At 39.6% G+C, this 8,794-nt stretch overlaps 1 protein-coding gene across 1 annotated transcript in view; it reads right to left on the reverse strand.

Annotated features, from left to right (window-relative positions):
* PNOC (prepronociceptin) overlaps positions 1 to 6,195 on the reverse strand; it is a 47,830-nt gene extending 41,635 nt beyond the window's left edge. Inside the window, exon 1 of the mRNA XM_074225421.1 lies at positions 6,142 to 6,195. The gene's annotated coding sequence lies outside the window, so the exon portion shown is untranslated. The remainder of the gene's footprint in view (positions 1 to 6,141) is intronic.
* Between the last annotated feature and the right edge of the window lie 2,599 nt (positions 6,196 to 8,794).

Below are 8,794 nucleotides of genomic sequence, written 5' to 3' on the forward strand. Positions count from 1 at the left end.
TACAGTGTTAGAGGAAACTTTCCGACAGTTAGAGTTAATTGAAAGTGGAATGAGTTGTCTCAGTAGGTTATGGATTCACCCATAGTTAAGTTATTCAAGAAAATTCTGTTAAAGCACTTGTCAGGCATATGGTAGAAAGAATTCTTAATTCAGGTACCACTTGGATTAAATAGCTGCTGGGGTCCCTTCCAACTCTGAAATTCTGTAATAGCTTTGTGACCTTGGACAAGTCTTTTCCCTTCCTTATTCCATTTCCTCATCTATAAAAATGAGAGGGTATTTCTTTTTTTTTCTTTTTTTCCACAAGGCAATGGGGTTAAGTGGCTTGTCCATGGTCACACAGCTAGGTAATTATTAAATGTCTGAGGTCATATTTGAACTCAAGCCCTCCTGACTCCAGGGCCAGTGCTCTATCCACTGTGTCACCTAGCTGCCCACTGCCAATATTTAAGGAAACCAGAGCCAACTTTTTGTTTAAGTGATGGCACAAGCACTGCAGAACTTGGTCCAAGAGGATTCATTTTGCCAAGATTTCCCTACAATTCAAGCCAGATCTCTGTAGCAAATGATTTGCATTATTATCAGTTATGTGTCTCCACCTGAGCATGAGACCCATCCAGTTCTGTACTATGTACAAGTCTTGTGAACTGTTGAGGTGCTAAGCAGCAAAGATGAATGAGATAGGGACCTTGTCTGATTTTCACTTTCCTTTAATGTTTGTTATCTTTCTCTTATTGAAGAGTTAGCTTAATGAGGGCAGGGTTTGACTGTCTTTTTGCTTGTATTTGTATTTCCAATGCTTGGATTGAAAATATAATATATAACATATATACAATATAATGACTGGCACATAATAAGAGTTTAATAAGCACATGTCAATTTGATTTGACTTGAACTGTCCTCCAGAAGTTAAAATCCAGTAAGAGGATGACAAGAGTGTCAGTGCCTTAGGGGCAGGAACTGTCTTTTGCCTTTTTTTATATCCTCACTACTTAGAACAATATCTGGTAGGTGCTTAATTAGTGTTTAATTGAATCAATATAAGACAAAAAGGATAAAGGGCTATAAGAAAATAGTTTTTTAAGGTTTTCATCATAAATGACATCTTATTAGATCCTCACAACAACCCTGAGAGGTAAATTTTATTCTCCCCATTTTATAGAAGAAGAAACTGAGGCAGACAGAGGCTAAGAAATTTTTCCAGTGTCATACTGCTAGTAAATGACTGAGGCTGGTTTTGAACTGAGGTCGACACTCCACCATGCCCTCCTGTAAAGTGCAAAGGCTATAAGAGAGGGAACTGGGGAAATCTGGGAATATATCCTTAAGGAGGTAGGTGCCACTTGGCTGTTATATATCCTAGTAGATTGAGGAAAGGAAGCTTCCAAGACACAACATGTTTATTTATACTTTCATACTTGATATGGTGATATCCAGACTACCTTGAAGGCCACTGACTTTGTCCATTTATCTTCATCCTGTATTATTGAATAAGTACATAGGATAAATCATTTTGTAAGCCTAAAATATTCCAAATTTGTTGTTGTTCGGTTGTAGCTGATTCTTTGTGACTCCATTATTTTGTTTGTTTTTTTGTGGCAAAGATACTTGAGTGATTTGCCATTTCCTTTACCAGATCATTTTACATATGGGGAAACTGAGGCAGAGTTAAATGACTTGCTCAGGATCCCACAGATTATAAACGTCAAGGCTATTAGGAAGATGAGTCTTCTTGCCCCCAGGTCCAGCACTCTATCCATTACACTACCTGGCAGACCCCAAATGGCAAATTACACATCAGCCATGGCCTTAATTATTTTGATTCCTCAATCAATTAACAAAAAAAGCAAGCATTTGTTAAACATATTCTGTCTCAGGAATATTTACAAATATGATCTCATTTAATTATCACAAAAAACTTTGGAAGTGGATTCTATTATTTCCCCCATTGTATAGTTGAGGAAATTGGGGCAGTTAGCAGCTAAATGTCTTGTGAGTTTCTGAGGCTAGATTTGAAATCAGGTCTTCCTGACTCTAGACCCAGGCCTGGATCTCCTGTGCCATCTGGCTGCCTCTATAACAATCATTTTTTAAGTTCCTACTGTGTTTATACGGACTATTTGTGCCTGACCTGTGGTAGAACATTCCAAGCTGACCACAATAGGACATACTGTAACTTGTCTCTAACATAGTGATATCATGTCATTTTTGGCCTTCTTCACTCACAGAGGACAAGAACCAACCAACCAACCAATCAGCCAACCTACCTATATATTCCAGATACCTATCTAAGCTCTGAGTACACAGAGAATGAAACTTGCCTCCCTTCAAGGATCATACCTTCTAGTGGGGGAAACAACATGTAGATGGATAAAAATATGTAGAATACATACAAAATAAATCCAAGGTAGTTGTAAAAGGGAGGTCAAAAGCAGCTGGAGGGAGTCAGGAAAAGATTTCTTGTAGAAGTCAGTAATTTCCCCTAGTTGTTAGAGCCTGAGAGGCTACTTAATATACAGGGTAGTTCTGCCATCAGTTATGAAAAAGCTCTTACTTAAACCTGAGAAGTCCATCTTTTTTTGTTCCCTCCTATCACTGATCAGGGTGGAAGGGGTCTTGCTTAATAAATGCTTGTTGCCTGGCAATCAATGAGCCCACACATAGTAAAGGATTAATAAATGCTTCTTGTTCATTGATTGAAGTATGGATTTTTAAAGCTTTTTTCCCCCATCAAGGACCCCTTTGACAGCCCATGGATCATTTATCAGAATAAAATTTTTAAATTCATAAATTAAATTACATAGGATTACAAAGAAAAACAATTACATTAAAATATGGTTAGTAAAATATTTATTTTAAGACACACAAACTCATAACTCCAGCTTAAGAACCCTTGGAAGGTCAAGCAGGGATTCCACACCCCTCCTTTAGTGCTCAATGAATGTCCCATCTCTTCCAGGAAGCCTCCTCCAACAGTAATCCCACTGATGCCTGTCTGTTCTGAACATCCAGAGGTGAGCCATAGCAGTCCTTTCACCAAATTAGACAAATGAATGTGTTTGTGTGGACTAATCTTATTAGGGGGCAAGCTTTTTACCAAGGACAAACAATGAATCACTAGGTTTAGAGACCAACAAGATTTGGATTTAGAGCTGTCACATCCCTTTTCTTCAAACCCGCTTGCCCAAAACACACAGCCTCCCTTAAGGCACAGGTTTAGGTCACTTCTCTTAAGCAGGTAGCCCTATTTGAAATCCCTAGCCCAGGGCTTTTAGCTGGATACACCTCCCCCCGCCCAACACTTCTCTCCATTCAGCCCAACTCTTCAGTCTCAGAACTTCTCCCCTCAGGATCAGGCTTCTGCTGCCTCTCAGGTGCTAATTAGCTAATGGGATAAATTCTTAGTACTAATGTGTTAATGGAAGATTAGAAGCACCCCTTTTGGGATTTCCCTATCTCCAATTCCTAGGCATTCAACCCACAGAGATTATAAAACAGGCCTCTTGGAGGCATCAGTTGTTTTATTTTCATTGTGTTATATGGATTAACAAAATAATAAAAATGTTCAAAAGGTACAAATGAGGTTGGTGGATCAACCAAAATATAAAGAGCTATATAACATGTAATCCAATCCTACCCAAAATTATTTCCAAAGAATACATATATGTTTAATTTGTTTTCATACTAAGAACTTAAAAATATAAAATATAAGCTGTGAATTTGCTAGTTTTAAAAGATACTGTATATAATGTTATACTTTTCTTATATATGTATATAATATAGTTTTTTCATATTTATGTGTTGATCACAAAAAATGGCCCCTTTGTTAAAAAAAATTGCCTGACCTCTGCCCTATTATATAGCTTACCCCTTAATTACATATTAGTATAGAGGGAACTCAACTCAGATGACTTATAGTCAAGAAAACCTGAATTCAAACGCTGACACTGTGTGGTCTTGTGCAATTCATTTAACCTCTATGGAACCTCAGTCATCTCCCTAGGATGTATATACTAAATAACAGAAGGATTAGTTATCAGGTGAAGAGAGTTCCCATAGCCATGAATTTTCCATACTGATCTCGCCAAAAGTTTTCAGGTATTTTCCTGTAAAATCTTTAAAATTTCTCTTGTGTTATTGTTATCTTCTCAAACTAGATTGTAAGCTCCTAGAGGGCAAGGTTCAGTGTTTCATGTTTCTCTTGCATTCTCATCAAGAGTTGGAAGAATAGCAGAAACTCAACAGACCCTTGACTGATTGAATGTCCAATAGTTGCCAGGCAGCTTCCACCATAAGATCTAGAGACCACGGTTTTGAGATTAATTTTGCAATTACTCTCTTCAGTGACAATGCAAATTTGCCTGCAATTTTGAAATCCCTGAGTGCCCTCAGCTTAGTTGATAATTCAAGACCTGACAGCCCATTCAGCTCTAAAAAAAAAATAGTTACTGGAAATGACTGTGGCATTATCCCACAGTGCCCTCCACAGGCAGTAGATAAAACAGCCCCTCTTCTTTGGACTAACTTGGGGAGCCCTCTTATTGTAATAGGGGCTCTGCTTAACTCAAAGGGCTAAGTGACTTCTGCTCACTTTTCACTAAATGCACCTAGACATACAAGAGAGAAGGCTCAGATGCTTCATGTCCCCAGCTCTTTTGTAAATGCTATTTCCCTGCGACACTTTTGCAAGGGAGGAAATGGGATATGCTTGGGCACCCAGAGACAGCTGGAAAGACAGGACTCTGATATTTTGACAGGAAATAAAGCATACATGCAAATATACATATTCATATATGTACATATAAGCACACACATATATGTATAGATCTATAGATTTGTGTGTGTGTGTGTATGCATGTGAGGACTGGCAGCTTTCTCTGGTTAGGCATTCTTACCATTGAATGCTGAGCAAAAGCACATCTTTTGTTAGTCTTCAAGATAATTTTATTGGTTATAATTGGACCAATTATGTACTCCCGGAATAAAATAAACACAGATGTTTAAACCCACTATCAGGATATGTGAGCTCAAGGTGAACTGCTTTAAATAGTACATTACCCCAAACCATCCTGCCCACCCCACCCCCAAATAAAAAATTCCCCTCGGGGAATTCGTATATGATGTAAGCTTTAGAGCACATACCTTTCGGTAGAGACACTGGGGGAAGAGAAAAAAGGGAGGGTGAGAAAGAGATACTCGAAGAGTAAGAGGAAATAGAGAGAGAGAGAGGCAAGAAAAAAAGAAGAGGTTTCAGAATGTCTTGCTTTCTTGAAAGTAATGTTATCTTGAAGGGAGAAAAATTGAAGATAAGAGAAGGAAAAAGAAGAAAAAAGCTACTGCAAAATGACTCAGGGAATACTAAGGCAAGGTCACCCCTTCAAAGATCCCTTGTGAGAAGGAGGTGCCAACAGCCGGACTCAACAATTTTCACATGGAGTATGACCCCCTTACCCCATGCTCCTATGCCCTATGCTACTGATGACCCCTCTCCCATAATAACAGCTCTGATCAGGAAACAGAATCTTTTCAAGTGAACCAGAAGTAGTCCCTCAGGATTCAGAACTCAAACCCAAACATTTGCATCAAGTTAAAAGCCCGATAAAAATTAGCATCAGCACAAAATAAGAGGGTGAAAGAAGCGACCATAATATTTATAAGGAATATTTATAAGGAACGGCAGAGTCTAATTTAATATCCTAGAACAGAAAACCCAGAAGATAAGCCCGAACACACCCCCTTATCCCTGATCTTCCCTCTGTCCTGTAGCATCTCGAAGCAAGTCAAGATTTCAAGGGAAACCGAAATGGGGCAAGGAAACTTTTCCTCAGCCCGTCAACCACCTCATTTCCTGAGAATAAGCTGGACCATCTTCTATCCAGAACACAGCTTTCCCTTGGGAAGAAAAACTCAAACCTAAATCCAGACGTTTACAATAAGACAATTGGGAAAAGGGGTGGGGGAGGAGAGGAAAAATATTCTCACAAGGAAAAAAGCAAAGTCCCAAACCCCAAAGAGCTCCAAGCATCCAGAGAACAGAAAGATGCTAGTCTAAGGAAAGAGGAGCCCCTTTCCAAGGCTGAGCCTCTGGTCTGAGTGAGAAGCAGTTTGCCTCTTTGCTAGGGTTAGCATGCAGTTACCTACCTGAATGCTGCCAGGAGCTGGGCTCTCTCTGTTATGTGGCTCCGTTAGGCTGTGTCTCTGTCACACTGGTATATATATATCGTGAACACACACACAGCCACATGCACACACATACACACACACATACACACACACAGCCCTCCCCTTCCCAGCCCACCTCAATCACACCCGCGCATACACACAGACACAGACAAACACACACATGCTGACCCTCTTAGCCAACTGACAAACACAATCTACAATCCACTGATTCCCCCCACCACTACCCACTTCTGCAATCAAACCTGTGACATCCCAACCTCTTAAATAGTCCATTTTCAAGCTTGCTTTACCAGAGCCCCGTTTAGTCAAGATTGCAACAGCTGCTTCTCTGTTTTATCTCTCTCTCCCAGAGGTGCTATAATAACTAAAGTTAAGCCTTGCCAAGTCAGTCACTGGCTGGACAGAAAATCCCCCTAGTGACAATGCAGACCCCAAGCCTGTGAGTCTGGTTGAAGCTGCAAGAACAGCCTCTTTGATTGGGAAATAAAGAGCAATAGAAGCCAGGCAGGACAAAGGCAGATCTCATTTTGAATGCCCTTTTCTGCCATTTTCGGACACTGAGGTGGACTCACAGAATCAAAGGGATCACATAGGGAAGACTTCCATGACCCTGTCACTAGACCAGTGGAAACTGGGTGGCTCTATCAGCCACAGTCTCTTTCTGGAGGGATAGGAAGTTTGGGATTTCCAGGGTTTCTCTATTTCATGTTTAATAAGGAACACTACCTTAGAGATCCAGGTCAGACCTTTAGATTGGAAAGAGAGGACTGGTTCAATTAATTTTGTTCTCTGTATCACCACCTGATGACAGCTGTTAGGCCACAAAGCTATTAGATAGTCCAAGGAAGCCCTCCTTCACTCAGGGGACAGAAGAAAAGGGTGGGGATATCTTTAGGGGAAAATCTTCTGATTCTCTCTCTGGATTACAAGAATCTTAAAGTGTTGCTCATCTTCTTTCTCCTCTATCCTAGAAATAAACATTTCTTGGCAAGTATTCAAAAGATACCCAACCACTTATATAAATATCAAACATGCTAGAGTTAAGAATTAATAACCCAGATCAAATCCCTCATTTTATAGATGGGAAAACTGAGGAACAGGTGAGTAGTCCAAGGTACGATAGCTAGTTGATCACAGAACAAGGTTGGAAATCAGGTGTCCTGACTCCTAGTCCCATGTTGCTTCCATTCCACATTGTTCCCATGGTTAAATCATATGTGGCTAAAAGTTCTTTCAAGATTGTTCTCAGGGCAGCTAGGTGGAGCAGTGGATAGATCACCGGCCCTGGAGTCAGGAGTACCTGAATTCAAATCTGCCCTCAGACACCTAGCTGTGTGGCCTTGGGCAAGCCACTTAACCCCATAGCCTTGCAAAAACCTAAAAAAAAAAGATTGCTCTCATAATTATTACCATAAGGTAAGGCAAAAAGGTTAATGTCTACCCTCTTCGGGTCATGAGAAAGAAACATAGGAAAACCAATGGAGTTTTGGTTTTGATCAAGATCTATAACTGGTAAAACTTTTCTTTCTTCCTTCTTTTATTTCCTTCTTACCTACTTTTCTTCCTTATCTCTCTCTCTGTCTTTGTGCCTCTGGATCGAGGTCTTTGTCTGTGTCATCTGTCTCTCTGTCTCTGTCTGTCTTTCTGTCTCTGTCTCTCTTCTCTCTCTTCTTACACACACACACACACACACACAGTGACTTACCCAAGGTTACACAGCTAGTTAATGTCTGAGGGCGCTTTTGAACTTATATCCTCCTGACTCCAGGACTGGTACTCTATCCACTGTATCATCTAGCTGACCTCTCTCCTTTTCTTTCATTAACAGGACAAAGTTAATACATTGGAAGGAGTATTGTATGACAAAAGAGAGTGCTGATCCTGTTGGAAAATGGCTAAACAAATTATGATGGATATGAATATAATAGAACATCATTATGATTTAAGAAATGATGAAAGAAACAGGTTCTGAGATACCTGGGAATAGTTATATGGATTGGTGCAGAGTCAAATGAGCAGAATCAGGAAAATAATTTATATAATATCAATAACAGTATAAAGATGAACAACTTTGAAAAACTTAAAAACTATGTAGTGACTAATCACAATTCTTGAAGAACAGCGATAGAACATGTTACTTACCTCCTGAAAGAGAGGCAGTAGACTCAGGATGGGGAATGAGCCATATAATTTTTGGCATGGTCAAGGCAAGAGATTGTTTTGTTTGTTATTTGTTAATAATGGCCATATTTTTTAAAAAAAGTTTTCTCTTCTACCCCCCACAATTGAGGAAGGAGGTAGACAGGAGAGAAATTAAATGTTCATTAACTAAAAAAAGTAAAAGTTTTTTTAGAAAGGAAAAGCGTGGGATTTTGAAAAGCCAGGGATTCATAGCCTACATCTGTCACTTTTACCTACCTGTGAGTCCTTAAGCAAGTCATTTAATCTCTTTCTTTTTCTTTTCTTTTCTTTCTTTCTTTTTTTTTTTTTTGGTTTTTGGAAGGCAATGGGGTTAGGTGACTTGCCTAAGGTGACACAGTTAGGTAATTATTAAGTGTCTGAGACTGGATTTGAACTCAGGTCCTCCTCACTCCAGGGCTCTATCCACTGT

Source organism: Macrotis lagotis, chromosome 1, assembly GCF_037893015.1.
Source record: "Macrotis lagotis isolate mMagLag1 chromosome 1, bilby.v1.9.chrom.fasta, whole genome shotgun sequence".
Classification (NCBI taxonomy): domain Eukaryota; kingdom Metazoa; phylum Chordata; class Mammalia; order Peramelemorphia; family Peramelidae; genus Macrotis; species Macrotis lagotis.